We start from the raw sequence: 25,075 nt of genomic DNA, 5'->3' as shown, positions 1-25,075 counted from the left end.
AATGATTTTAAAATCCAATCCACTTTGCAAATAGGATTTGGTACAAGTCAGATTTTTTTTCAAGTGATGTTTTGCTTTAATGCAGCATCTCTGCCTGTCGTTTGGTCTGAGTTCCTTCAGCTCTTATAAGCAGTGTGCAATCTTTCCACTTAAGCAGTCTTTAAATATGTGTGTGTGTATGTGTGTGTGTGTGTGTGTGTGTGTATGTATGTATTTCTATTGATTTCAAGGAAAAAGGAAGAATGATAGGGAGATAAAAACATCAATGATGAAAGAGAATCATTGATCGGCTGCCTCCTGCATGCCCCACACTGAGGATCGAGCCTGCAACCCAGGCATATGCCCTTGACCGTAATCAAACCTGGGACCCTTCAGTCCACAGGCCGACGCTCTAACCACTGAGCCAAACCAGATAGGGCAAAAAATTAGGTTGATTTATAATGGAATAAAGATATACTTCTTGCATACTTGAGTTTGTATACTGAGATCTGTGCCTAATTTAGTTTGAGCCTCTGGGGAAGACAGTGTGCTATAGTGGAGGGCCCACTAATGTGAGAGAGAGTTGTGTGACTTTGGACAAGTCATGTGACTACTCTGGATCTCAGGGTCCTTGATTTATAAAGTGTGTGTATGATGCCTGTCCTGACAACTCATAGAGCTGTTGTGAGAAATGGGATGCTGCATGTGGATGTCATAGAACCCAGTGCAGGGCAAGGAGACAGACTAAATAGTATCAAATGCAAAACATAATCAGAAGAAAAATACTATGTAATAACTTTAACTTATTTGAACTGGAAGATAGACTGGTGACTCAATTTCATTTTTCTCTTTCTGACACACAAAGGCAACATTTCCCTGCCTCCCCTGCAGTTAGGATGGGGCCTTATCATCAGGTTCTGCGTGGGATGCGGCAGAAGTCATGGAGAGTGCTTGCAGACTTCGCCACAAATCCCACTCTGTGGCAACTGTGAAGGCCAAATGTTGAAGATGATGGTATTTTAAGATGAAAGGAGAATGAATTCCAAGGTCACTTCTTGAAGGAGTTAGTTGTTCAGGAGGGACCCTACTTACAGTGGATTGTGAAGTACCATGTAAACTTTTATCATAAGTCAATATTTTGGGTTTAATGTGTTATCTAGTCTATCCTGATTAGCATAGTAGGATAACAACGTATTATTCTAACATGATATATACGTATCAGGTATGTATATGTAAGTTATAAGGTGTCAAGGCATGAAGAAATGGCTCAGTCTATTTCTTTCTTTCCAAAGTATGAAGAACATAAATGTTCAATTTGTGTTCCTGGGCAAAGATGTCACAAGCACAAGATACGATGACATTCAAGTCTATGGCTTTCTCATTAGAAGCACATTTACCTATAAACCTGGGGGAAATTGCTCACCTGGAGTTGACAGACCCCGGGCTCTCTGCATAACTCATGGCAGCTGCTCCTGCATTGAGGTTTTTACCTTGCAGGGCTGTCTTAGCTAGGAGACAGCCCCTCCCTCCTCCGCTCAAACTCTCCATGGACACTCAGCATTGTAACAGAGAGGACCCAGGAGATGTTCTTGGACTAGGCAATGAGGAAACCCATACTGTAGGGAACACCACCATTATAAAACATATCAAAGCAGCATGTTTTGCAGGTTTGCTTACTGCTCCCTCCATTCCCAAAATAGTTTCAACATGCACACATCTGCAGCTTAACTTCTGTTCCAGGCACCAGAGCTGTACTCAGACCAAAACCTCACTGCAGCCCTGGAGACTGTCCAGCTGCAGACAGCAGGACAGTGATGCTTTCCCTAGAAATCACACTTTCTTTGTCTAGGACTGGCAAGGAAGCCCTGTTATCTTTGAGGCCCTGGGCTTCAAATATCCTCTGTGGCATGCCTGGTCACCACCCCTCTGCGGGTAAAGCTTTATTCTAACGCCTTTGGACCTGTGAGTAGCATCCCTAGGGAGGGCTGATCACTTCTTTCCTTAACAAAAACTACCTCCTTTGGACCAGTTAACTGGCTTTGATCCCTGGTGGAGAATCCTGCCCAGTGGGCATGCAGACTTGGGCCACTGGTGACACAGGACAAAAGAAGAACCATGAATACAATGGGAAATCTGTCAACAAAATGAAATAAAATCTTAAATCTTCCTCCTGATGAAGACCGGTAAGTGCAACTGTACTTTGAATAAATGGTGCTGACTTTCAGAAGAGAAGGCATTAATATACTTTCTCTAGATATTATTATTCTTCTGAGAATTGATAACCTGAAGAATAAAGATACTTTGTTTCTAATTGTTGCTTTCTGAGAATTGGTAACCTGAAGAATACACTTTGGCTGTTTCTAATTGCTGCTTTCTAAAATAAATGCTTTAAAAATAGTATTACCACTATGTGCTTATTGTAGTACACTGCCAAGTACAGAAACATATAAAAAATGTTTTAATAAGATCTATCAGCTTCTGCCTTTTGATAGTTAGCCATGTACATACATGTCTATCTCTCCTCTACATTATATGTTTCTTGAGGAAAGAAATCATAGCATTTCTTTAACTTTGTGTAGCTCATAACACCCAGACACAGAGCCTTGACTACAGTAGAGCACAGTAAATGTTTATGAAATGAATACCATTCTATTAATTTAGGAAAGTTGGTGTTTTCACCTACCTTTGTGGACCAGAGTCTCCAAGGTTGAAAACAAAATTAAAAAAAGATACCTGCAATCAATATTACCTATACCTGGCAGGGGTGGTGCCTGATTATGGATTCTGCAGCCAGACAGACATGGTCTAGAACCCATCTCTGATCTTATTAGTGGTGTGAACACAGCCAGGTTATTTCAATGCTCTGAATCTCTGGGGCCCCCACTCTTGGACCCAAGCTGATGGAATGATCGATACCTGAAATATTGATGCCTGGGACTGTCCCAATTTTAGCACTGAAAATTCCATACCCTGAGAAACTCCTCAATCCTAGGTGAACCAGAAACACTAGTCACCGTACAGAGAAGTGGGACAAATCACACACTGGCTCTTGAAGCTTCTATTTGAAAGCAAAACACAACACTTCTGCTCATTTCAGTGACTCAAGCAAATCACATGGCCACAAAGAACTCCAACAAGTGGGGACATGTCATCCCCACTATATCCAGAGGAGGGGACCTGGAAATATTTGATTGCCAGCTCTAATGACTACCACACCTGCTTTCTTCCTCCTGCCCCATCTGGGTTTATAGTCCCTCAGGTGACTTTCAGCTCTAGCACCTGACCCTAGAACATTTATTGTCAATGGACTTCTGTTACCTCTACTACACTCTAAGAACAGCATTGGTAAGTGGATGCTAAAGACAGTATCAGCTTCTCCTTCAATGATATCCATTCATTTATTTATCGATTAGCGGATTCATTTATTAGACAAATGCTGATTGAACCCCTATTGTGCTGGAGATGTGCTATGCAATATTATGTAATCTTCAATACAATCCTATATAATAAAAGGGCAATATGCAAATTGACCTTAACAGCAGAATGACTGGGAATGATTGGTCACTATGACACACACTGACCACAAGGGGGCAGATGCTCAATGCAGGAGCTGCCCCCTGGTGGTCAGTGTGCTCCCACAGGGGGAGCTCTGCTCAGCCACAAGCCAGGCTGACAGCTGCCAGCACAGCAGTGGTGGCGGGAGCCTCTCCCGCCTCCTCAGCAGTGCTAAGGATGTCCGACTGCAGCTTAGGCTTGCTCCCCGCTGGCAAGTGGACATCCCAGGCTGCCAGAGGGATGTCTAACTACCAGCTTAGGCCCGATCCCCCGGGGAGTGGGCCTAAGCCAGCAGGTGGACATTCCCCGAGGGGTTCCAGACTGCGAGAGGGCACAGGCTGGGCTGAGGGACTGCTCCCCCCCACAGTGCACAAATTTTTGTGCACCGGGCCTCTAGTATATTTATAAGCCCAATAAATAGTGAGCTGGTAAGAGTAGGCTTTTACTATGCTGTATATAGATTTCATTTCCTCTATTAAATTATTTTATGTTTTTTCTCCTGCCTCTTCTCAACATTCACTAAATAGACTGAATTTAGAAGCTTAAAGTAAGTTATATTAATAAAGTACTCAAACTAATAAGCTGAAGACTGCTTAGCCAAAGAGCACTGCTGGGTTTGGGGAATGGGATAGGACTTAAAATTGGGAAGTTGTGGTGCTCTTTCATATTTGATGGTCCCTGCAGTTTGATTATATGCCATTAGTGTGCCATTAGCCATTCCCAGATGCAAGTAGCTGCTTCCAAAAGTCTAGGTCCTAGTGTCTCAATCATCTGTGGAACATTGAAAAACCCATGCCCAGGCCACATCCTGAGCCAATTAAATCAAGATTTCTGGGGTGGGGTGAGACTCAGGCATTATTTTTTAATACTTCCCAGGTGAAGCCATTGGTTCTCACATTTTAACATGCATCAGAATCACATGGGGGGCTTGTTCAAAACATAGATCTCTGGCCCTAGGCCGGGTGGCTCAATTGGTTGGGTGTTGTCCCGTGCACCAAAAGGTTACTAGTTCAATTACCAGTCAGGACACAACTCCAGGTAGGGAGCTGATCAATGCTTGGCTCTCACATTGATGGTTCTCTCTCCCTCTCCCTTCCTCTCTCCCAAAAAATAAATAAAAAATATATTTAAAAACCCCCACAGATCTCTGGGTTCCATCCCCAGAGTTTGTGATTTAATCAGTCTGGGGCAGGGCCTGAGAATATGCATTTCTAACAAGTTCTCAGATGATAATGTCTGGAGACCGTATTTTGAGAAGCACTGGTCTAGGAGATGTCCAGTATCCTTAAAAACTAAATAGGATAGTGACAGGGAGGGCTATTCTTGGTTTTTATGATCTCTGGAGGAGTATATAGTATGATAGTATGCTATGCAATGTTTTGCAATCTTTTAAAAAAATATACCTAGTTATACAAATTGTTTTTTACTTAAGACTATATGTTTTAAAAAATGAATGGAGAGGGAGAGAGAGATAATTAGAAACATCAATGTTTCTATCATTGATCAGCTGCCTCCTGCACACCCACACTGAGAACCAAGCCCTGACTGGAAATCAAACTGTGACATCCTGGTTCGTAGGTCGATGCTCTACCACTGAGCCACACCACCCAGGCAAGATTATAACTTAAGACTATTTTTACTTAAGACTATATGCATTTCATATGAATGCATATGAACTTGCATTATTCTTTTTCATGAGTCTATATCACCCCATTGCAGCTGTGTAGCATAAGTTGTTAAATCAGTTTCCTATAAATGGGTTTACTTTTTTCTTTTGCATTCAGACAGCAAGACAAACAGCTCTATGAAATTTTTTGATCAAGATTATGTCAAATTTCCATTTTGATCCAAACTGCCAAACTCCCTGGAAATTTCCAAGAGTCAGTACAGTAGCAAGGGTTCTTCTGCCAGTCTGCCTGGGGTCAGCTAGTGGCTTAGCCACCTACTAGTTCTGTAACCTGGGGCAAATTATATTCAACCTCCCTATGCCTTGGTTTTCCCAAGCATTAACTGGTGAGAGTAGTAACTCTTTCCTCACTGGGTTGTTATGAGGACTAAATAAGAGACTACATGTGAAACAGTACAACACCTGACACAAAGCAAGTCCTTGGTAACTGACACAAAACAGAAAACAAAAGGACAGGACCAGGCAAGTAGAACCCCTGAGACAATGGTTGTGACACAGATTATCCCATCTTGATTTGGGCCTCTGCTTCCATGTAGCACGAATGGTTCCCAATGACCCCTACATTTAGGCTACACAGTTATGCTGCACTGATGGGGCTTGTGTTACAGGCATAGTATGCCTAAGGGGTCTGGCGCTTTCACTAGAACCAATGTGACTTCCCTGAGGCTCAGGCCCTTGCCTTTGCCTTAGGTCCTATCACAAGAACTGACACAGAGTAAGTGGGGATTCTAACACTAGAACCTTCAAAGGAGTGATGTGCCAAGAATGAGATTTAATGCTGACTACAGGTATAGGAGGCTTACCTGGAGAAACTGAAGCTGAAAGAAAAGTGACTTGCCTAACATTACACAAAAGGAAATGATGGAGGTGGAATTAGTCCAGGAGAAAGCATTGCTTTCCATTGTGCAAAAGAGTCTCCAGGTCTCTCTCTGATGAAAGGAATGGTGTTGCCCATGTAAAGAAATGATGACGATGATGATGGACTAGGACAAGAACTGCTAATTAACGTCACTTGAACACCATGGATCAGTTGCTGTACTTAGCACTTTACATGGATTATTTTACTTAATTCTCATGACCCTATGGCTGTGTTCACTGTGTGCCAGCTGTACTTTCAAGCACTTTGTACATTCAGATTCATTTCATTCTCACAATCCCACCAGGTAGGTACTAGAATTATCACAATCTGTATTATTGTACAGATGATGAACGAGGGATAGCTAACTTGCAGAAGGTTAGTGAGTAGTGGGTTCACAGTTCTGACCCAGATATCCTTGCTGTTTTGTTTGGATTTTTTATTTTTAAGATTATTTTGTAATTAAAAAGAATTTTTTTCAAAACTATAAAAGAAAGTTTATTTAGAAAGTCACACAGAGAGAAGTGAGCCGTAGAAGAAATGGTCTCAGGAAACAAGTTGAAGAGGCAAAAGAAGGGCCTTTGGAGCTTCAGAGAAAGAGAGAGAGGCAAGGAAAACATCCCTTGGAAAGGCGCAAGTGTGCTCTACAGAGAGAGCCGCCTCCTGTGGGAATTTTTTAAATTCGGGTGGAGGAGGTTGCATTAACCACACTGTTTCATCCATAGTACCCTCTCTTCATTGGTCTCTGCAAGGCCCCTCTTTGGTTTTTATCTGTCTTCTAGCTACCTACCTACCTACCTACCTACTTATCATCTCCTCCCATTCTGCTCCCTCCCTCTAGAACAGTGGTTCCCAACGTGGGGCACACGTTGGGCGATTTGATTTTTTAAGGGGGGCAATTCTAGAATGAGTTATTAACAGTGATTTTTTTTGCATATTTTATGGTTCTAGCGGCCTCATATACAGTATATAAATATATATGGTGACATATTTATGCATTTCAATTCTCTATATGTTTTGAAGCTTTATTTGCTATTTTTTCATATCACTTCATATTATTATTTTTAAACAATTTCTTTTTAAAAAAAATATTTTATAGATTTTTTAGAGAGAGGAAGGGAGAGGGATAGAGAGTTAGAAACATCGATGAGAGAGAAACATCAATTCAGCTGCCTCCTGCACACTCCCCACTGGGGATGTGCCCGCAACCAAGGTATATGCCCTTGACTGGTATCGAACCTGGGACCCTTCACTTTGCAGGCCAACGCTCTATCCACTGAGCCAAACCAGTTAGGGTTAAACAATTTCTTAGTGATTTCTTCCTCAGTACTTCAACTATCCTTTTGTTCTTTTATTTTTCTCTTTCATGGATGCCATGTTCTTTGGGAGCTTGTTTAGAACACGTTAATGGCCTTTTAAACTTCCTCCACGTGAATAGGAGTTCACTTTTTGAATAATAAGAATTACATGTCACAGGTGGGGCATCAGGATTTTAGAGATGCTTAGGTGGGGCGTGGCCAAAAAAGGTTGGGAAGCAATGCTCTAGAAGCAACCATTCTACTGTACTTAATGAAATGTACATCTTGCTGTTTCTGTGAGTTGCTGTAAAATCTATGCTGTAACAGGTTGCGTGTTGTGTTGTGTGCAGTTTCTTATCCACTCTTCCAAGGGCAGCAAAGGCCTGTGTTAAGACTGCTGCTGCTATAGGCTGCCCTAAAATGCCTCCACTACCGTTCTAGAAAAGTTAACTCTCATACTGCTCTCACTCTTGATGTGCATGGAGCCAGTAAGTTGAGTCTGAGGACATGGAAATCATGTGGTCTTAGTTCCATTTACAACTAACACATTTGGGTTAATATAGTTACAGTAGATCTGGAAAGGTCAGCAAGATGAAAGGATAAGCTAGTCCAAGGGTTGGTGGAGGTCTGGCCTCACATTCATCCGCTCTCCTAAACCCGGGTCACCATGTAAACACAATAGGCTTGCCATAAAACATGGCTTTAGGAAATTCCCCTTGCCTTCCACTTCAAACCAGATTAGGAGCCCAGGCCTCTGCAGAGAACTGCGTCCATCAACACTGGAGCTTTAGCAAAGCACCTAACTCACATATCCTAGTCAATTCCTGATGGTCAAGAAAACAATGTTCTAAAGCTAGAGGTGCAATTAAATCTGTATAAACCAACCAATATAGTCATCCCAAACTCAGACCCAGTTGAGGGCAGGAGCACCTCTACCATCCCCTAGTTCAGAATTCAACCTTCATTCCTGCCATGCTTTTCTCTCAAGGTCCACATTTCAGCTGCCTACTGGACAACACTGCCTGATGCTCACTGCTCTAAACTCAACAAATGAACTCATTGAGTTTCTCCCCTGCCCTCCAGGCCTGCTAGATCCTTATGTTTATTTATTTATTTGTTTGTTTATTTTTCATTTATTTATTTTTAAAAAATATTTTTATTGATTTCTGAGAGGAAGGGAGAGGGAGAGAGGCGTAGAAACATCAATGATGAGAGAGAATCATTGATCAGCTGCCTCCAAAAGCTAGGCATATGCCCTTGACCAGAATTGAACCCAGGACTCTTTAGTCTGCAGGCCAACGCTCTGAGACAAACTGGCTAGAGCTAGATCCTTACCTTTATCTTTTCACTCCCCCAAGCCAGAGATTCCTCCCTTTGTCTTGTCTTCTACATGCTATACATGTCAATATCAGTAAGTTCTAACCACCCAGTGACTCATATCTCTTTTCTCTCTCAGTGCCCACCACCTTTGCCTTTATTACTCTCACCATATAAATGAGTTAGTACGTTAGCACTCAGCAAATGGCAGCTATTGCCATCTCATCCATCTCTTCTTTCTCATGAGTGTCATACACGGTTGCCAACTCAGTTATGAAAGCATGGTTGTAAGCATGCCACTTTCCTGCTCAGAAACCACCCATGGCTTCCAAATTCCATTGCTTGATATATGCCCTGCACATAACTCCCATCTATTGTTACCATAAATTTTTCAACATTCATTTCCCTTTATGTGCCCTTCGCACCAGCTAAACTGAATCAGTATTTCTGCTGCGAACACTCCACACCTTCTCACCTCCTTTTCCATCACCATTGTTTACAGTTCATCTTCCCGGAGTAACCTCTGTTCCTCCAGCTCTGCATTTTCAAATACTAGTTATTCTTCAAAACTCAATTACCATGCCACTTTCATAAAGCCAGCAATGGATGCTTTGCTCTGCCCTGCCCCCATAACTGGAAGTTATTGCTCCAGCCTATTAGTTTTCATAGCTCTTTATCTAGACCTCTCCTACAATACCAAACATTTCCTTTGTGTATTAGTTTTTTTTTAAATAACAAGACATCATTTGTTAAAATGTTAATGGTCTTTTCATTTAATCCTCCTAATGTCTCCATGAGGTAGCTACTATTATCCCCATTTTGTAGGTTAGGAAACTGAGATATGGAGACGTTAAATAATTTATCCAAGAATGCTTAAGCGGTCAAGCCAGGGTTCAAACGAAAAGAGGCTTACACTTCGTAACCACGACTACACAAGACAATAGACAAGGAGCTCCTGGGTAGCAAAAAACCTTGTATGCTCCATCCTTGCAGGTCACAAAGTACATAATGCCATTCATTACACTTTAAAGAAGCTCAGTAGAAAGAGGTACAGATTTGGTGGGTAAATTCATGACTATTCTATGGTGTTTGATGCAAATACTGTGGTTCCTTTTTCCTACTGCTCCCTTTCCCTGTTTCTTTCTTTTTGCCCCTGTTTTGCCCTCAGCCTGTGGAGACGACAATAGTTATCAGGAAGGACCAAAGGGCCTCTTTCAACTCTAAGGAGACTCTGGAGGGGTTCACCTAGGGCAGCGGTTCTCAACCTGTGGGTCGCGACCCCTTGGGGGTCGAACGACCCTTTCACAGGGGTCGCCTAAGACCATCGGAAAACACATATATAATTACATATTGTTTTTGTGATTAATCACTATGCTTTAATTATGTTCAATTTGTAACAATGAAAATCCATCCTGCATATCAGATATTTACATTACAATTCATAACAGTAGCAAAATTACAGTTATGAAGTAGCAACGAAAATAATTTTATAGTTGGGGGTCACCACAACATGAAGAACTGTATTAAAGGGTCGCGGCATTAGGAAGGTTGAGAACCACTGTCCTAGGGAGTAGAGGCTTCCTGAGTAGCATTCAGGCAGCACCCTTCTTCAGCTGGCAAATGCTCTGCATTTTGTAACCTCAGGTCATTCCAGAGAACAAACCTTTTGAAATAAACACAGGGGAATGGGCCTTTTATTATCTCCAGATGGACAGAGCAGCCTTGGAAGATGCGGAAATAATTCTGGTATGCCTGGATCACACTTCTGTTATCTTCCAAAGGGAAAGAAGGATCCTTTCACTTAGAAGTGGTAACTTGTGTTAATTAAAAAGCCAACTTGGACTAAATTCTGAAGATTGAACCTTTCCCCATCCAGATTTTTCTGGTTTGCGTTTTATTTAATTTTGTATCCCCTTCCCTCTTTTAAAATCAGATATTAAAGTGGGTAGTGTTAACATAAAAAACATTCAAACCTGTAAATAATTTTTGTGAGTTTATTTGAGCCAAACTGTCGACAATTGCCAGGAAGCAGAATCTCAACGTATTAGGATAATACTCCGGAGAATGACATTATAATGAGTGTCACACACGGTTTTATATATTACAATCAAAGGAGACATAAGTGGGTTACATGAAATCCACTGATGATAGGTTAGGGAGGCAGGAGAAAGAAAAGCAGGGAAACCTCTGGGATTGGATAAATAGCAAAAGGATAGAAACATACTTCTTTTACTTAAGTGGGTACAGGATAATTAACAGTCAACAATTAACATGATAACAATAACAATGAAGGAATTTATGGTGCATTTGGTTGTGCCCTGAGAGGTCAGGAAAAAGGAAAGTTACAAGTTATACTGACATTTCACAGGTTTGTTATCTTAGATGCAAAAAGACAATAGGCTCAGTTAAAGTAAAGGTTGACCTTTGTCAAGGAAGATACACTACCCACTATAAACTGCTTTTAATTAAAGTTTTAATTTCAGCTCATCCTTTGTGGTTACTTTAGGTCTTTGAGTCTGCAAGACTGCTATGCAGGCCTTCCCTGAGCTTGTCAGGTTAGCATGTGGCCCCTTTTTTTCATCCACATTAGGAACACACACACACACACACACACACACACATACACACACTTGCAAAACTGTTGTTTTTGAGTAGTTACCCAAGATTTAGATGTTATTTTATAAAACAAGGATAAAAGTAGAATGTCCTTTAGGGCATTAATGGAAGAGGATTTGATAAAGCATATCTGTGTAATTTTAATTTTTACTGTTAGTGGTGGCTGGTTGAGCAGCATTCACATAGAAGGTGCCCAATAAATATTTATTGAATGAACTCCATACTTAGATATTTGGGCTATAACAATATAAAATATAATTTCAAAATTGATGGTGCTACCTATTGGTGAAGATATAAAAGGTAAAATGATCACTTACGTAATAAGTTACTTCAAGTCTCCCAATCATTTGTTATTTATTCCCACAGAGGTTCTAAGAGTAATTTGAGGGGCTGGAAGGAATAGCTTGCTTGGTCCATGCAGACATGAGGCACTAATGTTTTCAATTCAGTTGCTCTCTACTGGGTACCTATTAAGGGCATAGTAATTTGGAAGATGTCAGAGAAGTGAAGATATAACTAACCCCTGCCTTCAAGGGGCATCTTAGCTGGGTGAAAAGAGAAGACATACCTTCTGAAAACAATCAACAAATGCAATGAAACAATAAATAGTTTGACATTATAATGCATAATGCTCATTCAAAATATATAGTATATTTTATATATTATATGGTAACCATGCTTTTTGGACTCCCAGGGCAAAAACATATCACAGTGCCTGGGACTTAGTAGGCAATTGATAAACATTATTGAATAATTGAGGTCTTAGTAGATACATGTAGCTTATAGAATTTAAAATCCAGACAGGCAAAACAAATAAAAAAATATGTGTCAACATAGGAAGTCCTATGGAAGAAGAAGTTTGAGTTCTGTTCTGGAAAATCCCTCAAGGGATTTATAACCTAATACAGATGAAGCCAGCAGTCTAGGGAGACCTCTTCTAGTCTTGGGTTTGTGTTTGAGCTTGGGGTTTTGTAATGTGTTGTGCCAACCCATACTTTTTTCTTATTCAATGACTGAGTTTTTACTCATTCCTGGTGAAGTCCGAAAGCAAAGGAAAAGAAGGTGGCAGATAGGGGGTACTTGCAAGACTGTAAACATACATTTTACTCCTGAAGTGTGTTGTACAGGAGTAGTATCTGGAGTATGCAATTGGCCTAGAAAAGTTGTTCCTTCCTCTCTTCAACCAACTCCACTATATACTCCAAATTCTTATAATATTTGGCAATATGTACTAAGTCTTAGAATAATCATATCTTTTGATCCATTACTTTTCCTTCTAAGAAAGTATGCTAGAGGAAATAATTAGAAATGTGAACAAATGCTTTCTGGAACAAAAAGAAAAATGTGTATTCAATATGGAAACAGTGAAGTGTTTTGCCTTCAATGAGTATCTGTAGAGAAAAAAAGAGAAACTTTATTTTTTTTGCTATAGAGATGAGACAATTCTCACATGCTATTAAAAAATATGGCACAAATGTGTATATGTAGGTGATGCCTAAATAAAAGGATTACGGGTTGTTTTGATTTTATTCTAGTGTAAGAAAGTCTTTGAAATTCAGTGGGTAAAATTTAGTTTACACATTCTAGTATTTCTCCTTTCACTGTTTTTGACTAGACTATTTTACAACTTTGTAGAGAAAAAAGTTAACATATAGAAAATGGATAGCCCTAGCTGGTTTGGCTCAGTGAATAGAGCATCGGCCTGCAGACTGAAGGGTCCTGGGCTCAATTCCGGTCAAGGGCACTTGCCCGGGTTGGGGGCTTGATCCCTAGTAGGGGACGTGCAGGAAGCAGCCAATCAATAATTCTCTCTCATCATTGATGTTTCTATCTTTCTCTCCTTCTCCCTTTCTCTTTGAAATCAATAAAAATATATTTAAAAAATAAATAAAACAAAATAAAAAGACAATGGATAGTAATGGACAGTTTCCTGTCCATAGATATATAAATGATTCCTATTAAGACATATACATGAATTTTGTCTGGTAGATAATATAAATCTCCATAAATCAAATCCATTTGAACTGGCTATAACATCTTACTGGTTCCCTCATTAATTAATGAGTTAAAAATCTTTGATATGTTTTCATTTGCTATATAAATGAGTCATAATTTTACCTTTTTTGAAAGTTTTCCTTTAATACTCTATACTTCCTATATTCTGAATTTTCTACAGTAAACATGTGTGGCTAATTTTTTTAATTTTTTTTTTTTTAGAGAGAGAGGAAGGAAGAGGGTAAGAGAAAGGGAAACATTGATATGAGTTGAACATAGATTGGCTGCCTTCTGCACGCCCCCTGCTGGGGATCAAGCCTGCAACCCAGGCATGTGCCCTGATCTGGAATCGAACCAGCAATCTTTTGGTGCATGGAACAATGCTCAACCTATTGAGCCACACAGGCCAGGGCTGTGTTGCTAATTTTTAAGTAAACTTTTAATTTTAATTTAAATACAATATGCATATGTACTTAAATTTAAATATAACATGTATGCATACTAAATTAAAATGTATGTTTTAATTTAAGTAAAGCATGCCTGCATACATAGGTTTATAGCTCAATGAATTTTCACAGAATCAATACACCTATGTAACCAGTCTTCAGATCATGGAACACATTATTACCAACCCAGAAGTTGTCCCTGTGCTTCCTTCCTAGTCTCCCCACCAAATAGGTAAACACTATCCTGATTTCTAACATCAGAGATTCATTTTTTCTGATTTTTACTGAATTTTCTATCCATGGAGTCTTATGGTATATACTCATTTGTGCCTGGCTTCCTTTATTCATCATGTTTGTGAGATTCATCCATGTTGTTGCATAAAGTTTTAGTTCATTCAGTCTCATTGTTGTGTAGTATTCCATTATGTCAGTGGTTCTCAACCTGTGGGTAGCGACCCCTTTGGCAGTCGAACGACCCTTTCACAGGGTCGCCTAAGACCATCCTGCATATCAGATATTTACATTACGATTCATAACAGTGGCAACATTACAGTTATGAAGTAGCAACGAAAATAATTTTATGGTTGGGTCACAACATGAGGAACTGTATTTAAAGGGCCAGAAGGTTGAGAACCACTGCATTATGTGAATAGATTATAATTTATCTATTCTACTGTGGATGGGCATTTAGATTGTTTCTGATTTGGGGCTACTACAAATATTGTGCCTATGAATATTTCTGTACATATATTTTGGTGAAAATATGAATACATTTCTGCTGACTATCATAGATATTAATTTAAACTCTGAAAATAAGCTTCCCATTTTTCTCTACAGAAAATTCTTCTGATTAACACATTCTTTTTAAATGTAAATGTATTCCAGAAGAATTAATCCTTACTAATGCCTTATTGTGAATTCTATAATCAATAATGAGATCAAAAACTAGTTGAGAAGTTTCCACTGGTACTGAAGGATGTGAAGAAATAATCGGGGGAGGAAAAGGGAGTGGAGATTTGGATCTGACAGAAGACAGTGAGCCTTGGGACATTAAGGGTGGGGCCAGGAAGAAGAAGGCAGGAGATGGGAGATGCACTGACTTTTCCACTCAAGGTCTTGGCTGTTTGCCTTAGCAAAGAATCACTACAACGATTGCTAACATGGTTTATTTGCTTTAAGTAGTTTATAGCTGGCAAAGTGCTTTCATATCTTTTACTTCATTTGATTTCACTTTCACAAGAAGGTTGGTCTTTTATAGCAGTTCTTATTTTAGACGTTTAAAGCTTAAAACTAGACATCATGGTTGCACTGATAGGTGAGGATTCCATTTCCTCCCCATTGAGGCCAAGCTCCATGATCTAAGCACACCTAGTTCATCCTCTCCAGATCAATTTGGTACCTCCCTATCAGTGCCCTTCTCAGAAGTAGGGAAATAAGGAGGAATTAAAAAGCAGGAAGAAAAAAAGGAATGGAATTCTGATATAAGCTAGAATACAGACAAATCTTGAAAACATTAGGTTAAGTTAAATTAATCAGACACAAAAGAACATCATCAACAACAACAAAAAAGCAGGAGGAGCAGAAAATACACAGTCACCATCTCTTTTATTATCAAACATTTAAAGGGCCAGAAGGTTGAGAACCACTGGTCTATCCAAGGTCTATCATATGTGATCAAGGTCTATCATATGTGATCAAGGGCCAAAAAAGATAGGTCAGACTAGTAGGGGTTACACTTTGGCTTTCTGATAGAGGGCACTGACCCAACGAAGAAGATGGTGGGGTAGGGTGGAGTGGGTGAGGGTAGTGTGAAGATCTAGGATAGGCCCAATTCAGCAGGCTGGTGGGGGTGTGCATGGAAATAATTGTTACAATGGCATTAGAGTTGCTGAGCACAGTCAAAACTGGAAGGAAATATTAGATACCTAAAAGTTCTGGGTAAAATGGTGCGATGGACAGAATATCCTAGAAAAGTTATGCTAAGTTTGGGGATGCAGTTGGGTATTGGATAAGTGTTTTAGCAGCAAGTCCAAGATCTTGGAGGTGATGAACAAAGAGACCCAGGTTGAGGTGTTGTCAGGCATCTTAGTGGAGCTAAGAAAACAGATCTTTGTCTCAAGAAAGATTTCCAGAACTTATATCTGGACTGGTACCTGTTTGAGATTTCCCCAAATATGGTTCAGCAGTCCTAATTTCAGATGACAGGGGAGGCAGCGGTGGTGCCGGCCTCCTGTGAATGGTCAGGCAGAATGGGATTCACTTGAACATCCCTGATAGGTACTCTTCTTTGTCTTGCTTTTCAGCGCCCTGAGAAAGGATTAAGGCTGATCCATGCCAACCCTGTCAGTGGGCTCACTCTAGCTTGGCTAGCAAATTGTTGTTGACAGCCTCCAGGTGTGTGTTTTCTTAGAGATGGATTCCATGCAAAAAAAAAAAAAAATGCAATTCTTGTTGCCAAGGCATTAATTTAACTAGTAAACAAGGTGCAAAATGCTTAAGGGGAACATGAAGGTTTTTCCAGGCTTCCCACTTGGGCTTATCGAGAACTGCTTGTCTGCTTCCCAACTGCTCTGCTGTATATAGTGTGTTTTATCATTTTTTCTTAATAAATATTTTAAAGATTATTCTTATACTTTAGAACCCCAGCATTATACACCCATAGGGAGTCTCTCATTTAATTTGCAGAATAAACAGAGTAGGATTCCCATTTTAAATCTGTAAAAATAAAGGAGCCCAGGAAATTAAATTGTCCTTCATCACATAATAAGGTATTAAAACTGGATCCCTTGTAATGAGGCATCTATCCATGCATCCATCCTCCATAGAGCACATGCAGTCTTGGAGTGTCACTCTCTACAGATCAGAACCATTAACCCTGAAACTTGGTCAGGTGACCACCTGGGGCAGATTTCCACAGGATTGGACCCCAGGCAGCGTTCAGCTGCATCTTACTCTCTAACTTCGAAAGTTGCTAAAGGATTTGCTTATCCCACATGCCAGAGATAAATGGTTGCTCGCTTGTCCTTTCAGGATTTCAAAATTATTCTCTGGGGACAGCCCAATCCTGATCCTTCAGGTTTGCAGTCAGAAACGTGGATAAGCTTTTTCGTGGCGCCTCGGAGACTGCCGGCTGCTTCAGGATGAAGCTCAACATCTCTTTCCCAGCCACTGGCTGCCAGAAACTCATTGAAGTGGACAATGAACGCAAACTTCCTACCTTTTATGAGAGGCGTATGGCCACAGAAGTTGCTGCTGACACTCTGGGTGAAGAATGGAAGGGTTATGTGGTTCAAATCAGTGGTGGGAACGACAAACAAGGCTTCCCTATGAAGCAGGGTGTCTGGACCCATGGCCGAGTCCACCTGCTGCTGAGTAAGGGGCACTCCTGTTACAGACCAAGGAGAACTGAAGAGAGAAAACATAAATCTGTTCAGGGTTGCACTGTGGATGCCAACCTCAGTGTTCTCAACTTGGTCATTGTAAAAAATGGGGAGAAAGATATTCCTGGTCGCACCGATACCACTGTGCCTCGTCGCCTGGGGCCCAAAAGAGCCAGCAGAATCCGCAAACTTTTCAATCTCTCTAAATAAGATGATGTCCACAAATATGTTGTGAGAAAGCCTCTAAACAAAGACGGTAAGAAACCTAGGACTAAAGCACCCAAGATTCAGCGTCTTATTACTCCACCCACATGTCCTGCAACACAAACGCAGGCGTATTGCTCTGAGGAAACACTGTACTAAGAAAAACAAGGAAGAGGCCGTAGAATATGCTAAGAGAAGAACAAAGAGACATAGACTGTCCTCTCTGAGAGCTTCTACCTCTAAGTCTGAGTCCAGTCAAAAATGAGATTTTGTAACTAACAAATAAAGGAGAGGAAAAAAAAAACAACAACAAGAAAAAGAAACGTGGATAATTCATCAGTGAATTCCTTTTCTATGGCATCTTCAGTTTTTTGAAAGACTTTTTAAATTTATATAATAAAGTGGTAGCGTACTTAATGTTTCTGCTACAAATATCATTTTCCAAGTATATATCAAATTCTGAAAATTTTTTTCTGACTGATGAATATAAATTTGAGTTTCTTAAAATTTTAAAAAGCATTTTATACAAGGAAAAAGAAAAATAATTGGGCTAGTTATTAGTACCATCTGACACAAATTGGAATTTGATGAGGTGTGTTTTTTCCTTACAACTTTGAAAAAGCTTTACTTATTTTTTTGCTGTATAAATTTTATGATTTTAATTGTTTACTGATTTTTTTTTTTTTATTCTTTTATTCTTTCAGGTTAATTTATTTTGTGTGTTTTTTTCCTTTTCTAACTTTTGTTTTGAATGTATAACTACTTCATATTAATTTCTTCCTATTCTAGTAGTTAAAGTGTTTAAGGTGTACCTTTGTTTGCAAGTAAAGTTTTATTTTCCTATAATTTTAGTATTTTTGTTGTTGCTACTTTAGAGATATTCTATTTTAGTTTTGATTTCCTTTTGACTCAGAAGAACTTTATTTATTTATTTACTTTGACTTTTCAATTAAATTTATTGGGGTGACTTTGGTTAATAAAATTACATAGGTTTCAGATGTACAATTCTATAATACATCATTTGTATATTGTATTGTGTGTTTACAAGTTAAGTCTCCTTCCATTACCTTTTATCCCCCTTATAACCTCTTCTACCTCACCTGTCACCTCTTCCCCTCTGGTTGGGATTGGGTGAGTTTTGTAAGATACAAAACTATGGTGCTGTGATATCATTTTTTAAAAAATGAACCAGGGTTTACAACCTGGGGATGCACCCTGACCAGGAATCGAACTGTGACCTCCTGGTTCATAGGTCAACACTCAACCACTGAGCCACGCTGGCCACTGGATGGGCTGGTATTATTACAAAGTGCTCTAATTGAGGCAGCAGGAGGAAATGAGTCATGAAATCTTGTTGCGTTTGGAAAAGAGAATGAGCCATCGGGTGCCCACAGGCCAGGTGAAGGTGGAATGAGAGCTATGGATATGGTTAAATTTTAAAATGTAGTTTTCTATATTACAAAAGGAACACTTCCTCATTATTCAAATAGAAAATAGGACTAAATAGAGAGGGGGAGAAAATAAAACACACCTTAGTACGACCACTGATTACTAATTTCTGCACTAGCTTTCCATAGTTTTGGGAATTAATGGTTAAGATTAAGGAAGGGAGGAATGAGAATTACCCTTGAAAGTACCTTAAATCACTCAGTGTTGGAATAAAACTGTTGCTTCCGCAGTTGAGCACCTAATGAAGTAGTTGCATTTAAAAGCCATGTTATTTAAATGTAAACAAACAAAAGTAAAAGGGATCTGTTAACACTAGAATCACACACTGCATGATCAGTCACTTAAAGTATGAAAAACTCGTGGGACCAGAAATGGGTCGCATTCACATCTCCTCTTTCAGATTTACTTTGGGTAAAGTTCAAGCTAGTTGAAAGGAAGGTACAGCAGAAATCAGCACTCCATTTAAAATGTACTCTCTTGCTCTTTGCCTCCTCTCTTCTCTTCCCTTGTTCTTTCTCTTTTGCCTTCTGCCCTTACCAAGTTTAGGTGTATCCTAGTGAAACTAAGGGCAAAATGGTGTGATGCTATATTAACATATTTATATCTATCCTTCAATAACTTTTAAAGTTACCAAAATACATACATACTAATGAAGATTTTCAAATGGTACAGAATGTATAAAATAAAAAGGGGGAAAAATCTCCTTTTCCCATCCTCCTCTCATTCCTCCTCATTCTTCCACTTGGAGAAATGGAAGCAAGACCCAGAGTTGGGTTGGGGAGTAAAACCAGGAGGAGTTTCTTTTTACACCTTTATAAATTGTGTTCTTTCTGAGAGTGTGTGTTTTAAAATCATTTTAGTGAGATTTGGAGAGCAAGAGGAGATTAAATACATCTACTTAGCCCACCTCCTTGAACCAGAAGCCCTTTAAGAGCTTTTAAAACCACACTTACATTCACACATTTACTTTACAAAAATTGAATCATTGAGTACATATTGGTTAGTTACCTGTGTTTGTCCTTAATAACTTTTAGACATCTTATCACATTAGTAAATATTTGTCTATACCATTACTTTAAATAGAAATGGTACATAATACAGGGTATGGCAAAAGTAGGTTAACAGTTATGAATACATGAAACACAACTGTATTGGTATTTATTAATTATTGTATTATTTTCCATACGAACAATTAGAAATCTACTTTTGCCCCACCCTGTGTATGGATGTATTTATTTAACTAAACTCTTATAGTTGGATATTTAGGTTGCTCTTGTTATTTCTGTATGATGAACCTAGCTTGGATGATCTACCTAGTAGTTCAAGCTTTGTATATATGTTTAATTACTTCCTAAGCATAGTCCTAAAATTAAAATTGCTCACCAAAAGGTATGTGCACTTTTAAGGCCTTTGAGTGTACTGGGCACAGTGTATTGCTGTCTTGCATTCTAACTGTGCAGTCTAGAAGCTAGCAATGAATTCAGCTTCTTTTCTAGGGTGGGTCAACACTTCAACCTGCTTTCGTGTCAAGATCTGCCTCATCTTCCAAGTGGAAGTTCCCAGCATCAGGCTTGTGGGAGTGGAAGCATAATCCTTATTCCAAAAACTGTTGTGAGTCACTATCAGCTTTCCTTTCTCCTCCCTCACTGAGTCCATACCTTTTTTTTTTTCTTCCAGAGGTGGAATCAGGCTAAGGTTTCCACTGGAGTGGATTGGAAAAAGGTATCTATTCTAGGTCATTCTTGCTTCCAGGTTGGAATTTACCTTAAGATGAGCTCTTATGTTATAAGCGAATTTAATAAATCTTAACCAATTTAACAAAGTAAAACAATCTCCAATCTTTGAAAACCATTAGCAATAAAAATGGCTATTGTTTTTTTGTTTGTTTGTTTTGAATTCTAGGAATATTTTATTTAGAAAAACAGATACTACTGAAGCCACAAGATTTTAATTTTTTAAAAAATGCCACACTAATTAAATGTGAGATAGTCCTGAATAATAGAAGTATTTACATGTTGAATACAAAATAAATATAAAATAACTTAAAAATTAGTTATCCAGTGGTTCATTTTGCATTTCCACTGTTAATCTTCTGTTTAATTTTTCTTTGTCTTTTGTAAACCCTTTTCTTTCTTGCTTTCAAATCAATGTTTGACTCTGTTTTTACCCACTGTATTTCTATAGGTTTTTCCTCAGCTGGTGTAACAAAAACATCTATAGTGGGATCATGTGGAAGAACAGTCTTTGGTTTTCTTTCTCAGTTTTTGCACCTCCGTAACTTGCTCTTTCTCCTTGTATTTTGCAGCTGTGATGGATCTTATGACATGCTGATGCATGTTTGGTGACTGGTAGTGAGGATTTTCATATAAAGTTGGTCCTCCAAAACTTCCCTGGAAAATCTTTATAAGATTTAAGATGAAACGAGGTCCTATTTCTACAGGAGCAGCATCTTCTGTGACCTGAAAGTTCCGAAACCATATCCTATTATCCCAACAGTGAAAGTAAACACGTGGTCCACAAATGTTTGGCTTTTGGGACGGTAGCGTGGTGTACTAAAGATCTGAAGTAAGAGTTCTTTTAACAAAGCATAATGTAGTAATTCATCAAAAGCAGTGGCAAAAGACAAAAGGGGCCGAGAACCTTTCAAACAGTTTCCAGTCATCTTTAGTTCAGCGAGGGGATGAATATTTTGAACTAAGAATTTAGCAGATGGTCCATGAGGTGAATTTGAAAGCTACATATAGAGATCTTGTTTCTTCTTAGCTTCAAAATACATTGCAGTTTTTCATTCCACAAACCTCATTAATCACAAATAACTTACCTTTAAGATCCATTTTAGTATCTGCTTTAGAAGGAGGCATCAACATTCTCAAGTCTTGCATTAAATGTCTTGTTCTGAAATTTATTCCTCTGGAAGAAAAGATGGTAATCCGTTCCTTATTTTTCCACTTGCCTTTGCAAACGGGGCCTGGGATGCGATTTCTGTCTTCTTCCTCTGCCTCCTCTGCTGCCTAGCTAGAGGCCTGGCATCTTTTTCATTCTTTCTCCTCTTTGCCGGGACCACCAGGCCTCCACGCCCCTTCCTCTTGGTTGCCGCCATCTTGCCTCTGGCTATTGTTTTTTTAGGTTCCTCTGGGATGGAGAGTTATTTTGTAAGATTAATGTGGATTTTCTGACACTTGGGGCAATTCCCCATCTGATTTGTGTTCCTTCCCATTTGAACACTTGACAGCTTTCACAGGCCTTCTTGGGGCATGAAGAAAACCTAGCACATGGGCATGTACATACACATACCCACCATCTATACTCCTCTTTCTGTTTTTCTTGCTTTTACTACTGTCATACCACCACCACCAAAGTCTAGCAATGGTTTTAAAATGTGTACCATGATTATATGGCTCTTCAGGGCACTTTCTAGGTTAAAAAGCAAAGGAAATATACAAATAAAATGTCAAAATCTGCTTTAAAATGTATAAAGCACTTTCACATATCTCATATGGTCTTATAATATTCCTATTAAATAGATATCATGATCCCATTTCACAGGTAACAAATCTGAGGTGGATGGAGGTTTAAAAATTCCTCAAGACAAGTTTAGGGTTATGTTTTAGTTCAGTATTCTCCCCTTCCTGCAGGTGCTATGCTCAGGGGTCTCATGCTACTGAAATTACTCTTAATCTGAGGAGAAAGCAACAAGATGAACTGAACACTCTCTGGGGTTAGGGATTTTAAGTTGCTTTTTAGGAAACTTGGACACTCTGCTTTCCACTGGGATCATGAACTGCTTGCCCAAGCTCCTGTACTGGACCTACATGATGGAGTGGAGAAAATGTTTCTGATGATCCCTTCTCTACAATTAAACTCATCACGGAAGTCTAGGATGAAATGGTCCAGTACCACTAGGTCCCACAGTAGGTCATCTTACATTCAACAAATGAGGGATGCATTTTCAGGAGATTTCAGATTAACAAGGGTGATTAGAACTTAGAAAAACAATGCTGTAAAGTCTTAAATGATCCCATGCCAAAGAGCTCTGTTTTCCCTGAAGTGGCTAGAGGCACTAATTTGCTCAAGTTGAGAACTGGCGTCAGTAAGAAGCCTGTATGTCAGTCTAAGAGAGTTAAAAATAGAGAAAATACTAAAGTGGCCAGGTTTATAAGTTAAAGTTCTTAAGAAATGCAAGGACTGTAACATGGTTACATGGTAATCAAGGAATGTCACCAGATTGAGTTCCAAGAGTATTTGGGGGAGACACATGTTCATATTTGTCTATAAAAATCTTATATGTGGTGGTTAGGTGCCAAGTTCATCCCTAAAACCTATTAAAACTATACTGACTCTGAAATGGCACTTTCAATTCCCCCAAGATTCCATTCCCATCCTAATTCCTGTGGAAGCCATGAGCATACTAAAGAATTGGGAAATTCAGACTGGAGACTTACTGAGCTCTGAGGTGGACTATGGGTAGAGTTAGGCCCTTTAGGGGTCAGTAGCTCTCAAATGAGCAGAAGAGGCAACTTTTCTTCTTTTAGGAGATGATCCAGAATAAAGGGCCATCAAAAACAATAGCTGTTCATATATCTGAGTCCAAAGTGTCAAATCAATGGGTTAGTGATTGAAGGACTTACTTTTCTCTCCAATTAAGTTAAATTCCTTGTGTTTCCTATGAAAGGGACTCTTGTACTTCTTTTGCTCCCTATCCCATTCAGTGTCAGAACTTGTGTGGGACATATAGCTGGTGCCTTTCAATTTGCTTCATGAATCGAGTAGAGATTAACTAAGATGACTGACATGCCTTGTTGTGATTGGTCTTTTTATTTTTATGTACCCAAGCATGAAACAGCTGGCCAACAACACAGGCATCAGCTACGATGAACTAAGGGCTGTGCACCTGCTTTGCCCCGATGGATATGAGTGACCCCACCAATCTGGTGTCTCCTTGCCCATTGCCAGGGGGGTGGTGTGATGGGTCTTTGCAAAGATAAATTTTGGAGGCAAGTGGAAATGATATAGAGAGGTTTGTCTAATATCTGAGGGGGAGGGTGGGACAATAGATTACTGTATTTATGGGCATTCACACAAAAGAGTAAAGAAAATCAATCCACAGCAAAAGCATCACCATTAACAAGATACAAGGGCATGGAGCATATTATCTAACCTCAATGTACTCACCTATAAAATCTAGATAAACTAGAACTATAATCTAGATTATGATGAGGGTTAAAGAAGAAAATGCATATAGAGTGATTAGAAGAGTACTTGACAAATAGGACCTGGAAGAACCTAGGGGCAATGGCTATCAGGTACATCTATGCAGATGGTCAGACCTCTATGGGACCCAGAGACAACAGAAGGTTCTTAGACATAAAGAAGCCATGGGACCCCCATACAGTACATATCAGTCTTGGCATAGCACTGTGAATTTGTTAAGGATCAGCTAAGAAACCCACCTCATTGTGAAAGCCCTGGAACTGTGTACAATCCTGAAACTGTGTAAATTGCCTTGGAAATGACCATTTCAGTTTGACCTGAAATGAGCAGTGTTACTTTTCCTAACAGCCCAGACACATGGTGGCATGAAACTGAGTTGAATAGAAAACCTACTTCAGCTAATATTTATTAGGGAACCAAAGATTCAGGTACAAGATGCGTGAGAAGAATTTTGCTCTAGATACATATCGTTCCACTGGCCATTCTGTGATTTCTGGAGAGGACTCTATTGGGGGGAAGGCCGGTGTAGGGAACCTAGGGAACTTGTTTCCAAACCTCCTTTATACAAGACCTTACAAAGGATTGAGACATCAATTATTTCACACGAAAAATAAATTGTAGGGGGTGGGTGTGCCTATAAGTGGGAAGAGGTAGAGTGTGGGGAGCTTGTTTAACTCTCTTAGAAGAACCCACTTTTTCTCAAGCCTTTTAGACAATGCCCTGTATTTGAATATATATTAGATTCGGTTGTAAAATTAAATTTCTTTAAGAGTATTCTACCATTCACATTTATCCACCAAGTATAACCCTGGTTAGAATTTCATTTATTTGGAAGCAGATCAATTCTCCCTGTTATTTCTAGAAAAGAACACAGTGCTCTTGTAACAATGATGACATTCCAAGAGGCAGGGTAAGAAAAAAAGAGGCAAAGCAACTGACTGAGGTGAACTGTAGCCATTAGGGAAGTGTGGAATGTGGAAAATGGCTATCCCAGACCATCACATTTGAAAAGGGGTTCAGAAAAATTCAGTTTGGGGCTGTTTTATAATGAAAAAACTCAACTAAGTTAACTGTTAGATGTG

General features: G+C 39.4%; 1 long non-coding RNA gene and 2 pseudogenes across 1 annotated transcript in view; 1 reads left to right on the top strand and 2 right to left on the bottom strand.

The window, feature by feature from the left end:
* Positions 1-25,075, bottom strand: part of LOC139015209 (uncharacterized) — a 93,544-nt gene that overhangs the window by 595 nt on the left and 67,874 nt on the right. The window lies entirely within an intron of this gene.
* On the top strand, positions 16,880-17,634 carry LOC139015636 (small ribosomal subunit protein eS6 pseudogene; annotated as a pseudogene).
* Positions 20,780-22,158, bottom strand: LOC139015635 (ribosome biogenesis protein BRX1 homolog pseudogene; annotated as a pseudogene).

The sequence above is a fragment of the Myotis yumanensis genome, unplaced genomic scaffold, assembly GCF_028538775.1.
Source record: "Myotis yumanensis isolate MYYU_CA2020_CCGP unplaced genomic scaffold, mMyoYum1.0.hap1 SCAF_8, whole genome shotgun sequence".
NCBI lineage: Eukaryota > Metazoa > Chordata > Mammalia > Chiroptera > Vespertilionidae > Myotis > Myotis yumanensis.
This window is presented reverse-complemented; position numbering and strand designations above follow the sequence as displayed.